This window comes from Rhinoderma darwinii, unplaced genomic scaffold, assembly GCF_050947455.1.
Source record: "Rhinoderma darwinii isolate aRhiDar2 unplaced genomic scaffold, aRhiDar2.hap1 Scaffold_3891, whole genome shotgun sequence".
In the NCBI taxonomy this organism is placed as follows: domain Eukaryota; kingdom Metazoa; phylum Chordata; class Amphibia; order Anura; family Rhinodermatidae; genus Rhinoderma; species Rhinoderma darwinii.
The window spans coordinates 43,860-65,797 of NW_027463519.1; the positions used below are offsets into that span (position 1 = coordinate 43,860).

Sequence of the window (21,938 nt, forward strand, 5' to 3'; positions counted from 1 at the left end):
GTAGGGTATTGCCGTACCCGGGAGAACCCACATTACAATTTATGGGGTGTATGTCTCCAGTGGCACATGCTGGGCACAATATATCAGACACTGAAATGGCATATATGCATAGGAAATTGCAAATCTCACTTTGCACCATCTGCTGCGCATTACCTTTTACACAATAACTGTGGGGTCAAAATGCTCACTACACCACTAGATGAATGTCTTAAGGGGTGTAGTTTTTAAAATGGGGTCACTTCTCGGGGGTTTCAACTGTACTGGTACCTCAGGGGTTCTGCCTACATGACTTAGCACCAGAAAAGCTCCAGTAGGCTAAATGGTGGTCCTTCCCTTCTGAGCCCTGTCGTGTGCCCAGGCAGCTAATAACAGCCACATGTAGGGTATTGCCGTACCCGGGAGAACCCACATTACAATTTATGGGGTGTATGTCTCCAGTGGCACATGCTGGGCACAATATATCAGACACTGAAATGGCATATATGCATAGGAAATTGCAAATCTCACTTTGCACCATCTGCTGCGCATTACCTTTTACACAATAACTGTGGGGTCAAAATGCTCACTACACCACTAGATGAATGTCTTAAGGGGTGTAGTTTTTAAAATGGGGTCACTTCTCGGGGGTTTCAACTGTACTGGTACCTCAGGGGTTCTGCCTACATGACTTAGCACCAGAAAAGCTCCAGTAGGCTAAATGGTGGTCCTTCCCTTCTGAGCCCTGTCGTGTGCCCAGGCAGCTAATAACAGCCACATGTAGGGTATTGCCGTACCCGGGAGAACCCACATTACAATTTATGGGGTGTATGTCTCCAGTGGCACATGCTGGGCACAATATATCAGACACTGAAATGGCATATATGCATAGGAAATTGCAAATCTCACTTTGCACCATCTGCTGCGCATTACCTTTTACACAATAACTGTGGGGTCAAAATGCTCACTACACCACTAGATGAATGTCTTAAGGGGTGTAGTTTTTAAAATGGGGTCACTTCTCGGGGGTTTCAACTGTACTGGTACCTCAGGGGTTCTGCCTACATGACTTAGCACCAGAAAAGCTCCAGTAGGCTAAATGGTGGTCCTTCCCTTCTGAGCCCTGTCGTGTGCCCAGGCAGCTAATAACAGCCACATGTAGGGTATTGCCGTACCCGGGAGAACCCACATTACAATTTATGGGGTGTATGTCTCCAGTGGCACATGCTGGGCACAATATATCAGACACTGAAATGGCATATATGCATAGGAAATTGCAAATCTCACTTTGCACCATCTGCTGCGCATTACCTTTTACACAATAACTGTGGGGTCAAAATGCTCACTACACCACTAGATGAATGTCTTAAGGGGTGTAGTTTTTAAAATGGGGTCACTTCTCGGGGGTTTCAACTGTACTGGTACCTCAGGGGTTCTGCCTACATGACTTAGCACCAGAAAAGCTCCAGTAGGCTAAATGGTGGTCCTTCCCTTCTGAGCCCTGTCGTGTGCCCAGGCAGCTAATAACAGCCACATGTAGGGTATTGCCGTACCCGGGAGAACCCACATTACAATTTATGGGGTGTATGTCTCCAGTGGCACATGCTGGGCACAATATATCAGACACTGAAATGGCATATATGCATAGGAAATTGCAAATCTCACTTTGCACCATCTGCTGCGCATTACCTTTTACACAATAACTGTGGGGTCAAAATGCTCACTACACCACTAGATGAATGTCTTAAGGGGTGTAGTTTTTAAAATGGGGTCACTTCTCGGGGGTTTCAACTGTACTGGTACCTCAGGGGTTCTGCCTACATGACTTAGCACCAGAAAAGCTCCAGTAGGCTAAATGGTGGTCCTTCCCTTCTGAGCCCTGTCGTGTGCCCAGGCAGCTAATAACAGCCACATGTAGGGTATTGCCGTACCCGGGAGAACCCACATTACAATTTATGGGGTGTATGTCTCCAGTGGCACATGCTGGGCACAATATATCAGACACTGAAATGGCATATATGCATAGGAAATTGCAAATCTCACTTTGCACCATCTGCTGCGCATTACCTTTTACACAATAACTGTGGGGTCAAAATGCTCACTACACCACTAGATGAATGTCTTAAGGGGTGTAGTTTTTAAAATGGGGTCACTTCTCGGGGGTTTCAACTGTACTGGTACCTCAGGGGTTCTGCCTACATGACTTAGCACCAGAAAAGCTCCAGTAGGCTAAATGGTGGTCCTTCCCTTCTGAGCCCTGTCGTGTGCCCAGGCAGCTAATAACAGCCACATGTAGGGTATTGCCGTACCCGGGAGAACCCACATTACAATTTATGGGGTGTATGTCTCCAGTGGCACATGCTGGGCACAATATATCAGACACTGAAATGGCATATATGCATAGGAAATTGCAAATCTCACTTTGCACCATCTGCTGCGCATTACCTTTTACACAATAACTGTGGGGTCAAAATGCTCACTACACCACTAGATGAATGTCTTAAGGGGTGTAGTTTTTAAAATGGGGTCACTTCTCGGGGGTTTCAACTGTACTGGTACCTCAGGGGTTCTGCCTACATGACTTAGCACCAGAAAAGCTCCAGTAGGCTAAATGGTGGTCCTTCCCTTCTGAGCCCTGTCGTGTGCCCAGGCAGCTAATAACAGCCACATGTAGGGTATTGCCGTACCCGGGAGAACCCACATTACAATTTATGGGGTGTATGTCTCCAGTGGCACATGCTGGGCACAATATATCAGACACTGAAATGGCATATATGCATAGGAAATTGCAAATCTCACTTTGCACCATCTGCTGCGCATTACCTTTTACACAATAACTGTGGGGTCAAAATGCTCACTACACCACTAGATGAATGTCTTAAGGGGTGTAGTTTTTAAAATGGGGTCACTTCTCGGGGGTTTCAACTGTACTGGTACCTCAGGGGTTCTGCCTACATGACTTAGCACCAGAAAAGCTCCAGTAGGCTAAATGGTGGTCCTTCCCTTCTGAGCCCTGTCGTGTGCCCAGGCAGCTAATAACAGCCACATGTAGGGTATTGCCGTACCCGGGAGAACCCACATTACAATTTATGGGGTGTATGTCTCCAGTGGCACATGCTGGGCACAATATATCAGACACTGAAATGGCATATATGCATAGGAAATTGCAAATCTCACTTTGCACCATCTGCTGCGCATTACCTTTTACACAATAACTGTGGGGTCAAAATGCTCACTACACCACTAGATGAATGTCTTAAGGGGTGTAGTTTTTAAAATGGGGTCACTTCTCGGGGGTTTCAACTGTACTGGTACCTCAGGGGTTCTGCCTACATGACTTAGCACCAGAAAAGCTCCAGTAGGCTAAATGGTGGTCCTTCCCTTCTGAGCCCTGTCGTGTGCCCAGGCAGCTAATAACAGCCACATGTAGGGTATTGCCGTACCCGGGAGAACCCACATTACAATTTATGGGGTGTATGTCTCCAGTGGCACATGCTGGGCACAATATATCAGACACTGAAATGGCATATATGCATAGGAAATTGCAAATCTCACTTTGCACCATCTGCTGCGCATTACCTTTTACACAATAACTGTGGGGTCAAAATGCTCACTACACCACTAGATGAATGTCTTAAGGGGTGTAGTTTTTAAAATGGGGTCACTTCTCGGGGGTTTTAACTGTACTGGTACCTCAGGGGCTTCTGCATACATGACTTAGCACAAGAAAAGCTCCAGTAGGCCAAATGGTGGTCCTTTCCTTCTGAGTCCTGCCATGGGCCCAAACATCAGTTTATCACCACAAATGGGGTATTGCCGCACTCAGGACAAATTGGGCAACAAAATGGGGTGTTTTATTCCTTGTGAAAATAAGAAATTTTGAACAAAAATTACATCTTAATGGAAAAAAATATCATTTTTTTAATTCACAGCCCAATTCAAATAGGTGCTGTGAAAAAACGGTGTGGTCAAAATGATAACAACAACCATAAATGAATTCCTTGAGGGGTCTAGTTTCCAAAATGGGGTCACTTCTGGTGGGTTTCCATTGCTTTCATACCTCAACACCTCTTCAAACCTGGCATGCTGCCTAAAATATATTCTAATAAAAAAGAGGCCTCAAAATGCACTAGGTGCTCCTTTGTTTCTGAGGCTTGTGTTTTATTCCACGAGCGCACTAGAGCCACATGTGGGACATTTCTAAAAACTGCAGAATCTGGACAATACATATTTAGTAGTATTTCTCTGGTAAAATCTTCTGTGTTACAGAAAAAAATGGAATAATATTGAAATTCAGCAAGAAAAATGAAATTTGCAAATTTCACCTCCACATTGCTTTAATTCCTGTGAAATGCCTGAAGGGTTAAAAAACTTTCTAAATGCTGTTTTGAATACTTTGAGGGGTCTAGTTTTTAAAATGGGGTGTTTTATGGGGGTTTCTAATACATAGGCCCCTCAAAGCCACTTCAGAACTCAAGAGGTACCTTAAAAAAAAGGCTTTTGAAATTTTCTTAAAAATATGAGAAATTGCTGTTTATGTTCTAAGCCTTGTAACGTCCAAGAAAAATAAAAGAATGTTAAAAAAACGATGCCAATCTAAAGTAGACATATGGGAAATGTGAACTAGTAACTATTTTGGGTGGTATAACCGTCTGTTTTACAAGCAGATGCATTTAAATTCTGAAAAATGCAATTTTTTCAAAATTTTCTCTAAATTTTGCAATTTTTCACCAATAAACACTGAATATATCGACCAAATTTTACCACGAACATGAAGCCCAAAGTGTCACGAGAAAACAATCTCAGAATCGCTTGGATAGGTTTAAGCATTCCGACGTTATTACCACATAAAGTGAAATATGTCAGATTTGAAAAATGGGCTCTGAGCCTTAAGGCCCAAACTAGGCTGCGTCCTTAAGGGGTTAAGATATGTAACTTCTGCGATCTGACGAGAAAAGGGACATTCAGCTTAGAATGGCCATTGACATTAAATGCTTTAATCCATATTCCTTTTTAATCGATTGTGAAACAAAATCTAAACGACATAATAAAAAGTCAACCACACCACGGATTCCCAGACAGTCTCCCACACTGGTACTAGCGAGGGCTTAAGCTGTGTAACTTCTGCGATCTGACGAGAGCAGGAACATTCAGCTTAGAATGGCCATTGACATTAAAAATGTTAATCCATAGTACTATTTAATCTATTGTGAAACAAAATCTAGACGACCTAATAAAAAGTCAACCGCACCACCGATAACCCGAGAGTCTCTCACACTCGTACTAGCGAGGCCTTAAAGTGTTATATATCTGCGATTTGACGAGAAAAGGCACATTTAAGCTTAGAATGGCTATTAACTTTTAAAGCTTTAGTCTATTTTTATTTTTAATCGATTGTGAAACAAATTCTAAACTACATAATAAAAAGTCAACAGCACCACGGATTCCCAGACAGTCTCCCACACTGGTACTAGCGAGGTGTTAAATTGTTATTCATCTGCAATTTGACGAGAAAAGGCACATTTCAGCTAAGAATGGCCATTAACTTTTAAAGCTTTAGTCTATTATTATTTTTAATCGATTGTGAAACAAATTCTAAACGACATAATAAAAAGTCAACCGCACCACGGATTCCCAGACAGTCTCTCCCACACTGGTACTAGCGAGGCCTTAAGCTGTGTAACTTCTGCGATCTGACGAGCGCAGGCACATTCACCTTAGAATGGCCATTGACAATAAATGCTTTAATCCATAGTCCATTTTAATCGATTAAGAAACAAATCTAAACGACATAATAAAAAGTCAACCGCACCACGGATTCCCAGACAGTCTCCCACACTGGTACTAGCGAGGCCTTAAGATATGTAACTTCTGCGATCTGACGAGAGAAGGGACATTCAGCTTAGAATGGCCATTGACATTAAATGCTTTAATCCATATTCCTTTTTAATCGATTGTGAAACAAAATCTAAACGACATAATAAAAAGGCAACCACACCACGGATTACCAGACAGTCTCCCACACTGGTACTAGCGAGGCCTTAAGCTGTGTAACTTCTGCGATCTGACGAGAGTAGGCACATTCAGCTTAGAATGGCCATTGACGTTAAATGCTTTAATCCATAGTCCTATTTAATCTATTGTGAAACAAAATCTAAACGACATAATAAAAAGTCAACCGCACCACGGATTCCCAGACAGTCTCCAACACTGGTACTAGCGAGGACTTAAGCTGTGTAACTTCTGCGATCTGACGAAAGCAGGGACATTCAGCTTAGAATGGCCATTGACATTAAATGCTTTAATCCATAGTCCTTTTTAATCGATTGTGAAACAAAATCTAAACGACATAATAAAAAGTCAACCGCACCACGGATTCCCAGACAGTCTCCCACACTGGTACTAGCGAGGCCTTAGGCTGTGTAACTTCTGCGATCTGACGAGAGCAGGCACATTCAGCTAAGAATGGCCATTGACAATAAATGCTTTAATCCATAGTCCATTTTAATCGATTGTGAAACAAATCTAAACTACATAATAAAATGTCAACCGCACCACGGATTCCCAGACAGTCTCCCACACTGGTACTAGCGAGGCCTTAAGATATGTAACTTCTGCGATCTGACGAGAGAAGGGACATTCAGCTTAGAATGGCCATTGACATTAAATGCTTTAATCCATATTCCTTTTTAATCGATTGTGAAACAAAATCTAAACGACATAATAAAAAGTCAACCACACCACGGATTCCCAGACAGTCTCCCACACTGGTACTAGCGAGGCCTTAAGCTGTGTAACTTCTGCGATCTGACGAGAGCAGGAACATTCAGCTTAGAATGGCCATTGACGTTAAAAATGTTAATCCATAGTACTTTTTAATCTATTGTGAAACAAAATCTAGACGACCTAATAAAAAGTCAACCGCACCACCGATAACCCGAGAGTCTCTCACACTCGTACTAGCGAGGCCTTAAAGTGTTTTATATCTGCGATTTGACGAGAAAAGGCACATTTAAGCTTAGAATGGCTATTAACTTTTAATGCTTTAGTCTATTTTTATTTTTAAACAATTGTGAAACAAATTCTAAACGACATAATAAAAAGTCAACAGCACCACGGAAGCCCAGAAAGTCTCCCACACTGGTACTAGCGAGGTGTTAAAGTGTTATTCATCTGCGATTTGACGAGAAAAGGCACATTTCAGCTAAGAATAGCCATTAACTTTTAACGCTTTAGTTTATTATTATTTTTAATCGATTGTGAAACAAATTCTAAACGACATAATAAAAAGTCAACCGCACCATGGATTCCCAGACAGTCTCCCACACTGGTACTAGCGAGGCCTTAAGCTGTGTAACTTCTGCAATCTGACGAGAATAGGCACATTCAGCTTAGAATGGCCATTGACAATAACTGCTTTAATCCATAGTCCTATTTAATCTATTGTGAAACAAAATCTAAACGACATAATAAAAAGGCAACCGCACCACGGATTCCCAGACAGTCTCTCACACTGGTACTAGCAAGGCCTTAAACTGTGTAACTTCTGCAATCTGACGAGAGCAGGAACATTCATCTTAGAATGGCCGTTGACATTAAATGCTTTAATCCATAGTCCTTTTTAATCGATTGTGAAACAAAATCTAAACGACATAATAAAAAGGCAACCGCACAACGGATTCCCAGACAGTCTCCCACGCTAGTACTAGCGAGGCATTAAGCTGTGTAACTTCTGCAATCTGACGAGAGCAGGCACATTCAGCTTAGAATGTCCATTGACATCAAATGCTTTAATCCATAGTCCTATTTAATCTATTGTGAAACAAAATCTAAACGACATAATAAAAAGTCAACCGCACCACGGATTCCCAGACAGTCTCCCACACTAGTACTAGCGAGGCATTAAGCTGTGTAACTTCTGCGATCTAACGAGAGCAGGCACATTCAGCTTTGAATGGCCATTGACATTAAATGCTTTAATCCATAGTCCTTTTTAATCGATTGTGAAACAAAATCTAAACGACATAATAAATAGTCAACCGCACCACGGATTCCCAGACAGTCTCCCACACTGGTACTAGCGAGGCCTTAAGCTGTGTAACTTCTGCGATCTGACGAGAGCAGGGACATTCAGCTTAGAATGGCCATTGACATTAAATGCTTTAATCCATAGTCCTTTTTAATCGATTGTGAAACAAAATCTAAACGACATAATAAAAAGTCAACCGCACCACGGAATCCCAGACAGTCTCCCACACTGGTACTAGCGAGGCCTTAAGCTGTGTAACTTCTGCGATCTGACGAGAGCAGGCACATTCAGCTTAGAATGGCCATTGACATTAAATGCTTTAATCCATAGTCCTTTTTAATCGATTGTGAAACAAAATCTAAACGACATAATAAAAGGCAACCGCACCACGGATTCCCAGACAGTCTACCACACTGGTACTAGCGAGGCCTTAAGCTGTGTAACTTGTGCGAACTGACGAGAGCAGGCACATTCAGCTTAGAATGGCCATTGACATTAAATGCTTTAATCCATAGTCCTTTTTAATCGATTGTGAAACAAAATCTAAACGACATAATAAAAAGTCAACCGCACCACGGATTCCCAGACAGTCTCCCACACTGGTACTAGCGAGGCCTTAAGCTGTGTAACTTCTGCGATCTGACGAGAGCAGGCACATTCAGCTTAGAATGGCCATTGACGTTAAATCCTTTAATCCATAGTACTATTTAATCGATTGTGAAACAAAATCTAAACGACATAATAAAAATTCAACCGCACCACGGATTCCCAGACAGTCTCCCACACTGGTACTAGCGAGGCCTTAAGCTGTGTAACTTCTGCGTTCTGACGAGAGCAGGAACATTCAGCTTAGAATGGCCATTGACGTTAAATGCTTTAATCCATAGTCCTATTTAATCTATTGTGAAACAAAATCTAAACGACATAATAAAAAGTAAACCGCACCACGGCTTCCCAGACAGTCTCCCACACTGGTACTAGCGAGGACTTAAGCTGTGTAACTTCTGCGATCTGACGAGAGCAGGCACATTCAGCTTAGAATGGCCATTGACATTAACCGGTTAAGGACTAGGCTGTTTTACAGCTAAATGACCAGAGCAAATTTCACAATTTTGCTATGCGCTTCTTTACATGACTATAACTCAGCAGGTGAATAAAGTTCATCTTTGAATTTTACACTCTTTTTAAAGGACAGATAGGGCTTTGTTTTAGTGGCATTTGTCAGTATATATCATTTTTTTTTTTTTCACTAAAGTGGGCAAAATTGGAAAAAAATGCAAGAATTTAACAATTGCGTCGGTTTATGCTAGCATTTTTCACACACGGTATGAACCACGGCCAAAATTAATCTCCTTTCACATTCTTCCACTTCTCCCGTGCATGGGGATACCAAATATGTGAGCCTTATTCACTGTGCGGGCATGTGCCAGGGCTTGGCATAAAAGGAGGCTTTTTGGCCTTTTCGGTCCAGGAATTTTGCATTTGATTTTATAGCCGCATACTGTTTTCTGGGGGGCCTAATGCTGCTGAAACATTAGAAACACCCCATAAATGACTTCATTCACACAAGTAGACCCCACAAGGTTTCCTTCAAGGGGTTTATCATATTTTTAGCAAGTCCAGTTATCTTCTGAAAGTTTCTTGAATAAGATGGAACAAAATAAAATCAGCACTTTTTTAGCAAATGCGTCAGTTTAGGCTAGTATTTTTCACACACGGTATAGACCACGGACAAAATTCATCTCCTTTCACATTCTTCCACTTCTCCCGTGCATGGGGATACCAAATATGTGAGCCTTATTCACTGTGCGGGCATGTGCCAGGGCTTGGCATAAAAGGAGGCTTTTTGGCCTTTTCGGTCCAGGAATTTTGCATTTGATTTTATAGCCGCATACTGTTTTCTGGGGGGTGTAATGCTGCTGAAACATTAGAATCACCCCATAAATGACTTCATTCGCACAAGTAGACCCCACAAGGTTTCCTTCAAGGGGTTTATCATATTTTTAGCAAGTCCAGTTTTCTTCTGAAAGTTTCTTGAATAAGATGGAACAAAATAAAATCAGCACTTTTTTAGCAAATGCGTCAGTTTAGGCTAGTATTTTTCACACACGGTATAGACCACGGCCAAAATTCATCTCCTTTCACGTTCTTCCACTTCTCCCGTGCATGGGGATACCAAATATGTGTGCCTTATTCGCTGTGCGGGCATGTGCCAGGGCTTGGCATAAAAGGAGGCTTTTTGGCATTTTCGGTCCAGGAATTTTGCATTTGATTTTAGAGCCGCATACTGTTTTCTGGGGGGCCTAATGCTGCTGAAACATTAGAAACACCCCATAAATGACTTCATTCACACAAGTAGACCCCACAAGGTTTCCTTCAAGGGGTTTATCATATTTTTAGCAAGTCCAGTTATCTTCTGAAAGTTTCTTGAATAAGATGGAACAAAATAAAATCAGCACTTTTTTAGCAAATGCGTCAGTTTAGGCTAGTATTTTTCACACACGGTATAGACCACGGACAAAATTCATCTCCTTTCACGTTCTTCCACTTCTCCCGTGCATGGGGATACCAAATATGTGTGCCTTATTCGCTGTGCGGGCATGTGCCAGGGCTTGGCATAAAAGGAGGCTTTTTGGTCCAGGAATTTTGCATTTGATTTTATAGCAGCATACTGTTTTCTGGGGGGTGTAATGCTGCTGAAACATTAGAATCACCCCATAAATGACTTAATTCACACAAGTAGACCCCACAAGGTTTCCTTCAAGGGGTTTATCATATTTTTAGACAGTCCAGTTTTCTTCTGAAAGTTTCTTGAATAAGATGGAACAAAATAAAATTACCTTTTTTTTTTAACAATTGCGCCAGTTTATGCTAGCTTTTTCACACACAAAATGGACCACGGACAAAATTCATCGCATTTCACATTCTTCCACTTCTCCCGTGCATGGGGATACCAAATATGTGTGCTTTATTCACGGGCATGTGCCAGGGCTTGGCATAAAAGGAGGCTTTTTGGCCTTTTCGGTCCAGGAATTCTGCACTTGATTTTATAGCAGCATACTGTTTTCTGGGGGGCCTAATGCTGCTGAAACATTAGAAACACCCCATAAATGACTTCATTCACACAAGTAGACCCCACAAGGTTTCCTTCAAGGGGTTTATCATATTTTTAGACAGTCCCGTTTTCTTCTGAAAGTTTCTTGAATAAGATGGATCAAAATAAAATTAGCAATTTTTTAGCAAATGCGTCAGTTTATACCAGCATTTTTCACACACGGTATAGACCACGGTCAAAATTAATCTCCGTTCACATTCTGCCACTTCTCCCGTGCATGGGGATACCAAATATGTGGCCTTATTTATCACATAGAGATGTAGGAGGGCGGACGATAGAAGAAGATTATTTCACAAATCGCTTTTTTTCAAAGCTGGTTTTACAAAACTCAACAGAGTTTCTATAACACTTCCAAAATATCTGCTCTCGAAGCAGAGATCCCAAAATATTCATCTAGGGGTATAATGGGAATTTATTTTTTGGGGTTTTCTAAAATAAGAAATTTCAGGTTAATGCAAATGGAGCTCTCCAGCAGATGAACTTTAGAAAACATCAAACATGACATCCACCCCCCACCCATTCCCTCCCTCACCCTTGGAGTAAAATCAGGGGAAAAATAAAAACGTAATGTAGGGCAAATATATTTTCAACAAATTAACTAAAATCTAATAATGCAGAACAGTGTGGTATTTTTTAAAACATGGCTCAATGCACAGGCCTGGTTGCGAGGGACATGAGGGACAGAAATATCGGGAATCTTTGCGGTGCCCGTCTTTTCTGCAGACGCGGCACTTTTTCTGGGGGTTGCTTCTGGTTGCTGTTGGGGGAATCCGACTGACGAAGTGTCTTTCAGTCAGTCGCGTGACATCCTCAGACTGGGGGCATTCTCGGGTGTCCTGAACATCAAAAATGAGGCCTTCAATAATTTTCTCCTGGAAATCCAGGTATGTGTCTCTGCCTCTGTTTTTTTTATAGAGCACAAATGAGTTGTGGATGGCCACCTGTAACAAATAAATGGCCACCTTTTTGTACCAGGTTTTAGTTTTGCGTTTTACTAAATAGGGCTGTAAAACCTGGTCGCTTAAATCCACCCCCCCCATGTACTTGTTATATTCGGACACGCTCACTGGTTTGTGCTTGTCCGATGTTGCCCCTCTTTCCCTCACTGCCACTGTTCCTGCGGTATGAATCGTGCTTAGCACATACACGTCTTTGCAATCCCTGAACTTGACCGCCAGCAATTCTTCAGATGCATAAGCACAGGAGTCCCCCTTTACCATGCGCTTCCCCACTAATTGCTGTGGAAAACCAATTCTGTTTTTGCGCATGGTACCACATGCCCCAGTCCTTGCAGCATGCAAATGCCTAAACAGGGGCACACTGGAATAAAAATTATCACAGTACAGGTGGTACCCCTTGTGAAGCAGAGGCTGCATTATCTCCCACACGATCTTACTGCTGGTGGAAAGATCAGGGGGGCATCCAGGAACATTTATTGTGCGGTCCCGCCCTTCATAAATCCTGAAGGCGATGGTATATCCTGACCCGCTTTCACACAATTTGTAGAGCTTAACGCCATATCTTGCCCTTTTTGAAGGTAGATATTGGCGAAAGCTAAGTCTGCCATGGAAGTTGAGGAGGGATTCGTCCACACTTACATTCTGCTCAGGGGTGTAGAGTTGCAGAAATAAATTATTCAGGGAATTTATTAGCGGTCTTATTTTGAACAACCGATCCCGGTTTGCATCGGTACTTGGGGGGGCCTGTGCGTTGTCATTGAAGTGGAGGAACCTCATTATTGTCTCATAACGAGACCTGGGCATTACTGCAGAATATACTGGGGTGGCTTGGGCGGGTCTTGTTGACCAGTAAGACCTAATGGAGGGCTTTTTGACAATACCCATATTTAGGGTGAGCCCCAAAAAATTTTTTAATTCCTGCAAATTGGTGGGCGTCCAATCTCTGGCATGGGTGGATGAAGGTTTCTGCCTTATATATTGCGTGGCATATAAATTTGTTTCGTGGACAATCTGATTTAGGATGTCGTCCGTTATAAATAAATGGAAGTAATCCATTTGGACAAAATTTGTATTGTCCACGGTTATGCCAGGAGTGGCCGTAAATCCGTGGATTCTAGGCCCAAAAGATGGGGCAGGTGCCCATACAAGAGCCTGGACTGGAGGGACCAGGCTGTCCCGTGCTACAGCGCTACTTGGCCCTGCACTTTCATGTTCTGCAGTTTCGACTGCATCAGGGACAACGTCCCCTGAAGATGAACCTGAAGTGACGCTGTCATCGTCACTACCTAAAACAGGTTCCATCTCGGACGCCATCTCTGATGCGGTCTCCGACTCAGACCACAGCATGGCGTATGCCTCCTCGGCGCTAAACAACTTCCTCGCCATAACGTAACTAACACTAACACTAACTAAACAAATTTTTTTTTTTTTTTTTTTTTTTATAAAACACACAAACTAACTGCTATATATATCTACACTACCGCTAACAAAAAAATAAACCGCTATTGCTATATATATTATATATATGTGGATATATATATAATTATATACTCCCTACCTGCCTATTCTAATAGAATAAAAGAAAGAAAGGTAGATAGATAGAAAAAAAGATAGATGGATAGATAGATTGTATAGATAGATAGAAATCTATCTATACAGAGAATGTTTTAGTGTAACTGTATTTTTTTTCACTGTATTCTTCTGGCAGCAATTCTCCCGAGTCTCTTCTTCTCCTCAAACTGAAACAATGTTTGAGGAGAAGAAAAGAGGCAGGAGATTTACTGCCAGAAAAGTCAAAATAAAACAAATGTGGTCGCTGTGATAGGTTTTCACAGCGACCACATGATCAGGGACCATCAGATTGGTCCCTGATACTCTGCCCAGTGCCCAGAGCTGTTGGTAACAGCGAGGGCACAGGGCTGTGTGCACGCGATCGCGTGCACACTGTTTTCTATGCAGAAATGCATGTGATCGCTGTGATTGGTTGTCACAGCGATCACATGTTCAGGGGCCAAAAGATTGACCCCTGACATTCTGCCCAGTGCCCATGGCTGTTAGCAACAGCCAGGGCATAGAGCTGTGTGCACGCGATCGCGCGTGCACAGTCTCTGAAGTGCGGCCGTATATATACTATACGCCGGACTTTAGAGACCCTGGCCGCTGGCCGTATATTTACGGCCAGCGGTCGGGAACCTGTTAAATGCTTTAATCCATAGTCCTTTTTAATCGATTGTGAAACAAAATCTAAACGACATAATAAAAAGTCAACCGCACCACGGATTCCCAAACAGTCTCCCACACTGGTACTAGCGAGGCCTTAAGCTGTGTAACTTCTGCGATCTGACGAGAGCAGGCACATTCAGCATAGAATGGCCATTGACATTAAATGCTTTAATCCATAGTCCTTTTTAATCGATTGTGAAACAAAATCTAAACGACATAATAAAAAGACAACCGCACCACGGATTCCCAGACAGTCTCCCACACTGGTACTAGCGAGGTTTTAAGCTGTGTAACTTCAGCGATCTGACGAGAGCAGGGACATTCAGCTTAGAATGGCCATTGACTTTAAATGTTTTAATCCATAGTCCTTTTTAATCGATTGTGAAACAAAATCTAAACGACATAATAAAAAGTCAACCGCACCACGGATTCCCAGACAGTCTCCCACACTGGTACTAGCGAGGCCTTAAGCTGTGTAACTTCTGCGATCTGACGAGAGCAGGCACATTCAGCTTAGAATGGCCATTGACATTAAAAGCCTTAATCCATAGTCCTATTTAATCTATTGTGAAAAAAAATCTAAACGACATAATAAAAAGTCAACCGCACCACGGATTCCCAGACAGTCTCCCACACTGGTACTAGCGAGGCCTTAAGCTGCGTAACTTCTGCGATCTGACGAGAGCAGGCACATTCAGCTTAGAATGGCCATTGACATTAAAAGCCTTAATCCATAGTCCTATTTAATCTATTGTGAAACAAAATCTAAACAACATAATAAAAAGTCAACCGCACCACGGATTCCCAGACAGTTTCCCACACTGGTAGTAGCGAGGCCTTACGCTGTGTAACTTCTGCGATCTGACGAGAGCAGGGACATTCAGCTTAGAATGGCCATTGACATTAAATGATTTAATCCATAGTCCTTTTTAATCGATTGTGAAACAAAATCTAAACGACATAATAAAAAGACAACCGCACCACGGATTCCCAGACAGTCTCCCACACTGGTACTAGCGAGGTTTTAAGCTGTGTAACTTCTGCGATCTGACGAGAGCAGGGACATTCAGCTTAGAATGGCCATTGACATTAAATGTTTTAATCCATAGTCCTTTTTAATCGATTGTGAAACAAAATCTAAACGACATAATAAAAATTCAACCGCACCACGGATTCCCAGACAGTCTCCCACACTGGTACTAGCGAGGCCTTAAGCTGTGTAACTTCTGCGTTCTGACGAGAGCAGGCACATTCAGCTTAGAATGGCCATTGACATTAAATGCTTTAATCCATAGTCCTTTTTAATCGATTGTGAAACAAAATCTAAACGACATAATAAAAAGTCAACCGCACCACGGATTCCCAGACAGTCTCCCACACTGGTACTAGCGAGGCCTTAAGCTGTGTAACTTCTGCGATCTGACGAGAGCAGGCACATTCAGCTTAGAATGGCCATTGACATTAAAAGCCTTAATCCATAGTCCTATTTAATCTATTGTGAAAAAAAATCTAAACGACATAATAAAAAGTCAACCGCACCACGGATTCCCAGACAGTCTCCCACACTGGTACTAGCGAGGCCTTAAGCTGTGTAACTTCTGCGTTCTGACGAGAGCAGGCGCATTCAGCTTAGAATGGCCATTGACGTTAAATGATTTAATCCATAGTCCTATTTAATCTATTGTGAAAAAAAATCTAAACGACATAATAAAAAGTCAACCGCACTACGGATTCCCAGACAGTCTCCCACACTGGTACTAGCGAGGCCTTAAGCTGCGTAACTTCTGCGATCTGACGAGAGCAGGCACATTCAGCTTAGAATGGCCATTGACATTAAAAGCCTTAATCCATAGTCCTATTTAATCTATTGTGAAACAAAATCTAAACAACATAATAAAAAGTCAACCGCACCACGGATTCCCAGACAGTTTCCCACACTGGTAGTAGCGAGGCCTTACGCTATGTAACTTCTGCGATCTGACGAGAGCAGGGACATTCAGCTTAGAATGGCCATTGACATTAAATGATTTAATCCATAGTCCTTTTTAATCGATTGTGAAACAAAATCTAAACGACATAATAAAAATTCAACCGCACCACGGATTCCCAGACAGTCTCCCACACTGGTACTAGCGAGGCCTTAAGCTGTGTAACTTCTGCGATCTGACGAGAGCAGGCACATTCAGCTTAGAATGGCCATTGACGTTAAATCCTTTAATCCATAGTACTATTTAATCGATTGTGAAACAAAATCTAAACGACATAATAAAAATTCAACCGCACCACGGATTCCCAGACAGTCTCCCACACTGGTACTAGCGAGGCCTTAAGCTGTGTAACTTCTGCGTTCTGACGAGAGCAGGCACATTCAGCTTAGAATGGCCATTGACGTTAAATGCTTTAATCCATAGTCCTATTTAATCTATTGTGAAACAAAATCTAAACGACATAATAAAAAGTCAACCGCACCACGGATTCCCAGACAGTCTCCCACACTGGTACTAGCGAGGACTTAAGCTGTGTAACTTCTGCGATCTGACGAGAGCAGGCACATTCAGCTTAGAATGGCCATTGACATTAAAAGCCTTAATCCATAGTCCTATTTAATCTATTGTGAAACAAAATCTAAACAACATAATAAAAAGTCAACCGCACCACGGATTCCCAGACAGTCTCCCACACTGGTACTAGCGAGGCCTTAAGCTGTGTAACTTCTGCGTTCTGACGAGAGCAGGCACATTCAGCTTAAAATGGCCATTGACGTTAAATCCTTTAATCCATAGTCCTATTTAATCTATTGTGAAACAAAATCTAAAAGACATAATAAGAAGTCAACCACACCACGGATTCCCAGACAGTCTCCCACACTGGTACTAGCGAGGCCTTAAGCTGTGTAACTTCTGCGATCTGACGAGAGCAGGCACATTCAGCTTAGAATGGCCATTGACATTAAAAGCCTTAATCCATAGTCCTATTTAATCTATTGTGAAAAAAAATCTAAACGACATAATAAAAAGTCAACCGCACCACGGATTCCCAGACAGTCTCCCACACTGGTACTAGCGAGGCCTTAAGCGGGGTAACTTCTGCGATCTGACGAGAGCAGGCACATTCAGCTTAGAATGGCCATTAACGTTAAATCCTTTAATCCATAGTACTATTTAATCGATTGTGAAACAAAATCTAAACGACATAATAAAAATTCAACCGCACCACGGATTCCCAGACAGTCTCCCACACTGGTACTAGCGAGGCCTTAAGCTGTGTAACTTCTGCGTTCTGACGAGAGCAGGCACATTCAGCTTAGAATGGCCATTGACGTTAAATGCTTTAATCCATAGTCCTATTTAATCTATTGTGAAACAAAATCTAAACGACATAATAAAAAGTCAACCGCACCACGGATTCCCAGACAGTCTCCCACACTGGTACTAGCGAGGACTTAAGCTGTGTAACTTCTGCGATCTGACGAGAGCAGGCACATTCAGCTTAGAATGGCCATTGACATTAAAAGCCTTAATCCATAGTCCTATTTAATCTATTGTGAAACAAAATCTAAACAACATAATAAAAAGTCAACCGCACCACGGATTCCCAGACAGTCTCCCACACTGGTACTAGCGAGGCCTTAAGCTGTGTAACTTCTGCGATCTGACGAGAGCAGGGACATTCAGCTTAGAATGACCATTAACATTAACCCCTTAAGGACGCAGCCTAGTTTGGGCCTTAAGGCTCAGAGCCCATTTTTCAAATCTGACATATTTCAATTTATGTGGTAATAACGTCGGAATGCTTAAACCTATCCAAGCGATTCTGAGACTGTTTTCTCGTGAGACTTTGGGCTTCATGTTCGTGGTAAAATTTGGTCGATATATTCAGTCTTTATTTGTGAAAAATTGCAAAATTTAGAGAAAATTTACAAAAAATTTAATTTTTCAGAATTTAAATGCATCTGCTTGAAAAACAGACGTATATACCACCCAAAATAGTTACTAGTTCACATTTCCCATATGTCTACTTTAGATTGGCATCGTTTTTTGAACATTATTTTATTTTTCTTGGACGTTACAAGGCTTAGAACATAAACAGCAATTTCTCATATTCTTAAGAAAATTTCAAAAGCCTTTTTTTGAAGGTACCTCTTGAGTTCTGAAGTGGATTTGAGGGGCCCATGTATTAGACACCCCCATAAAACACCCCATTTTAAAAACTAGACCCCTCAAAGTATTCAAAACAGCATATAGAAAGTTTTTTAACCCTTCAGGCATTTCACAGGAATTAAAGCAAAGTGGAAATGAAATTTGCAAATTTCATTTTTTCTGCTGAATTTCAATTTTATTCAATTTTTTTCTGTAACAGAGAAGGTTTTACCAGAGAAATACTACTAAATATGTATTGTCCAGATTCTGCAGTTTTTAGAAATGTCCCACATGTGCCTCTAGTGCGCTCGTGGACTAAAACACAAGCCCTAGAAGCAAAGAAGCACCTAGTGCATTTTGAGGCCTCTTTTTTATTAGAATATATTTTAGGCAGCATGCCAGGTTTGAAGAGGTGTTGAGGTATCAAAACAATGGAAACCCACCAGAAGTGACCCCATTTTGGAAATTACACCCCTCAAGGAATTAATTTATGGTTTTTGTTATCATTTTGACCGCACAGTTTTTTCACAGCACCTATTTGAATTGGGCTGTGAAATGAAAAAAATGATATTTTTTCCAATAAGATGTCATTTTTTATCAAAATTTCTTATTTTCACAGGGAACAACATACCCCATTTTGTTGCCCAATTTGTCCTTAGTGCGGCAATACCCCATTTGTGGTGATAAACTGCCGTTTGGGCCCATGGGAGGGCTCAGACGGAAAGGAGCGCTATGTGTTTGTTGGAGTCCAGATTTTGCTGGATTGGTTTTCGGGTGCCATGTCACATTTGCAGAGCCCCAGAGGTATCAAAGCAATGGAAACCCACCAGAAGTGACCCCATTTTGGAAACTACACCCCTCAAGGAATTCATTTATGGTTTTTGTTATCATTTTGACCGCACAGTTTTTTCACAGCACCTATTTGAATTGGGCTGTGAAATGAAAAAAATTATATTTTTTCCAATAAGATGTCATTTTTGATCAAAATTTCTTATTTTCACAAGTAAACAACATATCCCATTTTGTTGCCCAATTTGTCCTTAGTGCGGCAATACCACATTTGTGGTGATAAACTGCCGTTTGGGCCCATGGGAGGGCTCAGAAGGAAAGGACCACCATTTGGCCTACTGGAGCTTTTCTGGTGCTAAGTCATGTATGCAGAAGCCCCTGAGGTACCAGTACAGTTGAAACCCCCGAGAAGTGACCCCATTTTAAAAACTACACCCCTTAAGATATTCGTCTAGAGGTGTAGTGAGCATTTTGACCCCACAGGTACTGTGTAAAAGATAATGCGCAGCAGATGGTGCAGAGTGAGATTTGCAATTTTATATATATATATGGCATGTCAGTGTCCGATATAGTGTGCCCAGCATGCGCCACCGGAGATATACACCCCTTAAATTGTAATGTGGGTTCTCCTGGGTACGGCAATACCCTACATGTGGCTGTTATCAGCTGCCTGGGCACACGGCATGGCTTAGAAGGGAAGGACCACCATTTGGCCTACTGGAGCTTTTCTGGTGCTAAGTCATGTATGCAGAAGCCCCTGAGGTACCAGTACAGTTGAAACCCCCGAGAAGTGACCCCATTTTAAAAACTACACCCCTTAAGACATTCATCTAGAGGTGTAGTGAGCATTTTGACCCCACAGGTACTGTGCAAAAGATAATGCGCAGCAGATGGTGCAATGTGAGATTTGCAATTTTATATATATATATGCCATTTCAGTGTCCAATATAGTGTACCCAGCATGCGCCACCGGAGATATACACCCCTTAAATTGTAATGTGGGTTCTCCTGGGTACGGCAATACCCTACATGTGGCTGTTATCAGCTGCCTGGGCATACGGCAGGGCTCAGAAGGGAAAGATGAGGGGGGTAAGCTGTGCGGAGTGCATCAGGGTAAATTAAAAATCAAGGGATGTATGATACATTTTAAAACAATCTTTTATACAGAGCCCTGGTTTTTCGGGACACGTGTCACATTGGTATATTGTGTTCTTCCTTATCCCCCTCCTATAGCAGACTCTGCACCTCTTTTGACTCTTTCCCTTTCCACTGGTTTGGGGAACTTCTCCTGGAAAGTGTTGCCCTGGTACGATGCGTGTGGCCTCGCTTCCAGAAGTACTGGGTGCCCCCCCTTCCTGGTCCCTAAAGATTAGATCTTGAAATTCCAGGAAAGTTCCCCTCTGGCCTGCACATCGACGTAGCACGTACGCATTGTACAAAGCCATCTGTATGATGTGCCCGGCCAGCTTCTTATACCACACCGCATGGCGCTGTAGGGCTTCAGGATTTGATCTTACAAGTCCATCCCTCCCATGTACCTATTGTAGTCCAGGATGCAGTCTGGTTTGGGGGTGGCCTTTCTTTTATATATCCTAAATCTGTAGGTATACCCTGATGCACTCTCGCACAGCTTATACATCTTCACGCCATACTTTGCCCTCTTACCCGGCAGGTACTGGCGGAGTTGAACCCTCCCTTTAAAATGTACCAGGGACTCATCAATAGAAAAACACTTCTCGGGGGTGTATGCTTGGGAAAAACGGCCACTAAAACGGTCTAATAGGGGTCTCCGTTTATACAAACGGTCAAAACTGGGGTAATCTCGGGGTGGGCACGGCTCATTATCAGTATAATGTGAGAAGCGAAGTATTGCCTCATTTATTTATTTTTTTAGGTTCCAGTTCAGTTCTGAAGTTGCTTTGAGGGGCCCATATATTAGAAACCCCTATCAAACACCCCATTTTAGAAACTAGACCCCTCAAAGTATTCACAACAGCATTTAGAAAGTTTATGAACCCTTTAGGTGTTTCACAGAAATTTAGAGCAAAGTAGAGGTGAAATTTACTCTTTTTATACCATTTTTTTTATAACACAAAAGGATTTATCAGAGAAACGCAACTCAATACTTATTGCCCAGATTCTGCAGTTTAGAGAAATATCCCACATGTGGCCCTCGGGCGGTAATGGACTGAAGCACCGGCCTCCGAAGCAAAGGAGCACCTAGCGGATTTTGAGCCCTCTTTGTTATTAGGCACCATGTCCGGTTTGAAGAGGTCTTGTGGTGCCAAAACCCCAAAAAGTGACCCCAATTTGGAAACTAGACCCCTTGAGGAATTCATTGTAGTTTTCTTGGGGTGCATGCAGCTTTTTGATCAGTTTTTATTCTATTTTTAGGTGGCGTGGTGACTAATAAACAGCAATTCTACTATTGTTTTTTTATTCTTTTTTTTTTACTGCGTGCACCGTGCGCTATAAATGATATATTCACTTTATTCTGCAGGGCGATACGATTACGGCGATACCAGATGTTTATAGTTTTTTTATGTCTTATGGCGTTTGCACAATAAAATACGTTTTGTAAACAATCATTCACTTTTTGTGTTATCATATTCTAAGAGCCATAACGTTTTTATTTTTCAATCAATAAAGCCGTGCGAGGACTTATTTTTTGCGTAACGAACTGTAGTTTCGATCAGTACCATTTTTCG

At 42.1% G+C, this 21,938-nt stretch overlaps 27 pseudogenes; all 27 read right to left on the minus strand.

The window, feature by feature from the left end:
* Positions 1-5,029: 5,029 nt before the first annotated feature.
* Positions 5,030-5,148, minus strand: LOC142708224 (5S ribosomal RNA; annotated as a pseudogene).
* A 1,000-nt stretch (positions 5,149-6,148) lies between these two features.
* LOC142708281 (5S ribosomal RNA) lies at positions 6,149-6,267 on the minus strand (annotated as a pseudogene).
* Positions 6,268-6,334: 67 nt separating this feature from the next.
* On the minus strand, positions 6,335-6,453 carry LOC142708169 (5S ribosomal RNA; annotated as a pseudogene).
* A 252-nt stretch (positions 6,454-6,705) lies between these two features.
* On the minus strand, positions 6,706-6,824 carry LOC142708338 (5S ribosomal RNA; annotated as a pseudogene).
* Positions 6,825-7,823: 999 nt separating this feature from the next.
* On the minus strand, positions 7,824-7,942 carry LOC142708278 (5S ribosomal RNA; annotated as a pseudogene).
* Positions 7,943-8,009: 67 nt separating this feature from the next.
* On the minus strand, positions 8,010-8,128 carry LOC142708324 (5S ribosomal RNA; annotated as a pseudogene).
* Positions 8,129-8,195: 67 nt separating this feature from the next.
* Positions 8,196-8,314, minus strand: LOC142708192 (5S ribosomal RNA; annotated as a pseudogene).
* A 252-nt stretch (positions 8,315-8,566) lies between these two features.
* Positions 8,567-8,685, minus strand: LOC142708295 (5S ribosomal RNA; annotated as a pseudogene).
* Positions 8,686-8,752: 67 nt separating this feature from the next.
* Positions 8,753-8,871, minus strand: LOC142708113 (5S ribosomal RNA; annotated as a pseudogene).
* Positions 8,872-8,938: 67 nt separating this feature from the next.
* Positions 8,939-9,057, minus strand: LOC142708212 (5S ribosomal RNA; annotated as a pseudogene).
* Positions 9,058-14,341: 5,284 nt separating this feature from the next.
* On the minus strand, positions 14,342-14,460 carry LOC142708163 (5S ribosomal RNA; annotated as a pseudogene).
* Positions 14,461-14,713: 253 nt separating this feature from the next.
* Positions 14,714-14,832, minus strand: LOC142708304 (5S ribosomal RNA; annotated as a pseudogene).
* A 67-nt stretch (positions 14,833-14,899) lies between these two features.
* LOC142708308 (5S ribosomal RNA) lies at positions 14,900-15,018 on the minus strand (annotated as a pseudogene).
* A 253-nt stretch (positions 15,019-15,271) lies between these two features.
* LOC142708286 (5S ribosomal RNA) lies at positions 15,272-15,390 on the minus strand (annotated as a pseudogene).
* Positions 15,391-15,457: 67 nt separating this feature from the next.
* On the minus strand, positions 15,458-15,576 carry LOC142708108 (5S ribosomal RNA; annotated as a pseudogene).
* Positions 15,577-15,643: 67 nt separating this feature from the next.
* On the minus strand, positions 15,644-15,762 carry LOC142708305 (5S ribosomal RNA; annotated as a pseudogene).
* A 67-nt stretch (positions 15,763-15,829) lies between these two features.
* Positions 15,830-15,948, minus strand: LOC142708227 (5S ribosomal RNA; annotated as a pseudogene).
* A 67-nt stretch (positions 15,949-16,015) lies between these two features.
* On the minus strand, positions 16,016-16,134 carry LOC142708126 (5S ribosomal RNA; annotated as a pseudogene).
* Positions 16,135-16,387: 253 nt separating this feature from the next.
* LOC142708152 (5S ribosomal RNA) lies at positions 16,388-16,506 on the minus strand (annotated as a pseudogene).
* Positions 16,507-16,573: 67 nt separating this feature from the next.
* LOC142708109 (5S ribosomal RNA) lies at positions 16,574-16,692 on the minus strand (annotated as a pseudogene).
* A 67-nt stretch (positions 16,693-16,759) lies between these two features.
* LOC142708158 (5S ribosomal RNA) lies at positions 16,760-16,878 on the minus strand (annotated as a pseudogene).
* A 67-nt stretch (positions 16,879-16,945) lies between these two features.
* LOC142708329 (5S ribosomal RNA) lies at positions 16,946-17,064 on the minus strand (annotated as a pseudogene).
* A 67-nt stretch (positions 17,065-17,131) lies between these two features.
* LOC142708337 (5S ribosomal RNA) lies at positions 17,132-17,250 on the minus strand (annotated as a pseudogene).
* A 67-nt stretch (positions 17,251-17,317) lies between these two features.
* Positions 17,318-17,436, minus strand: LOC142708230 (5S ribosomal RNA; annotated as a pseudogene).
* Positions 17,437-17,503: 67 nt separating this feature from the next.
* LOC142708112 (5S ribosomal RNA) lies at positions 17,504-17,622 on the minus strand (annotated as a pseudogene).
* Positions 17,623-17,689: 67 nt separating this feature from the next.
* Positions 17,690-17,808, minus strand: LOC142708159 (5S ribosomal RNA; annotated as a pseudogene).
* A 67-nt stretch (positions 17,809-17,875) lies between these two features.
* Positions 17,876-17,994, minus strand: LOC142708164 (5S ribosomal RNA; annotated as a pseudogene).
* Positions 17,995-21,938: the final 3,944 nt, after the last annotated feature.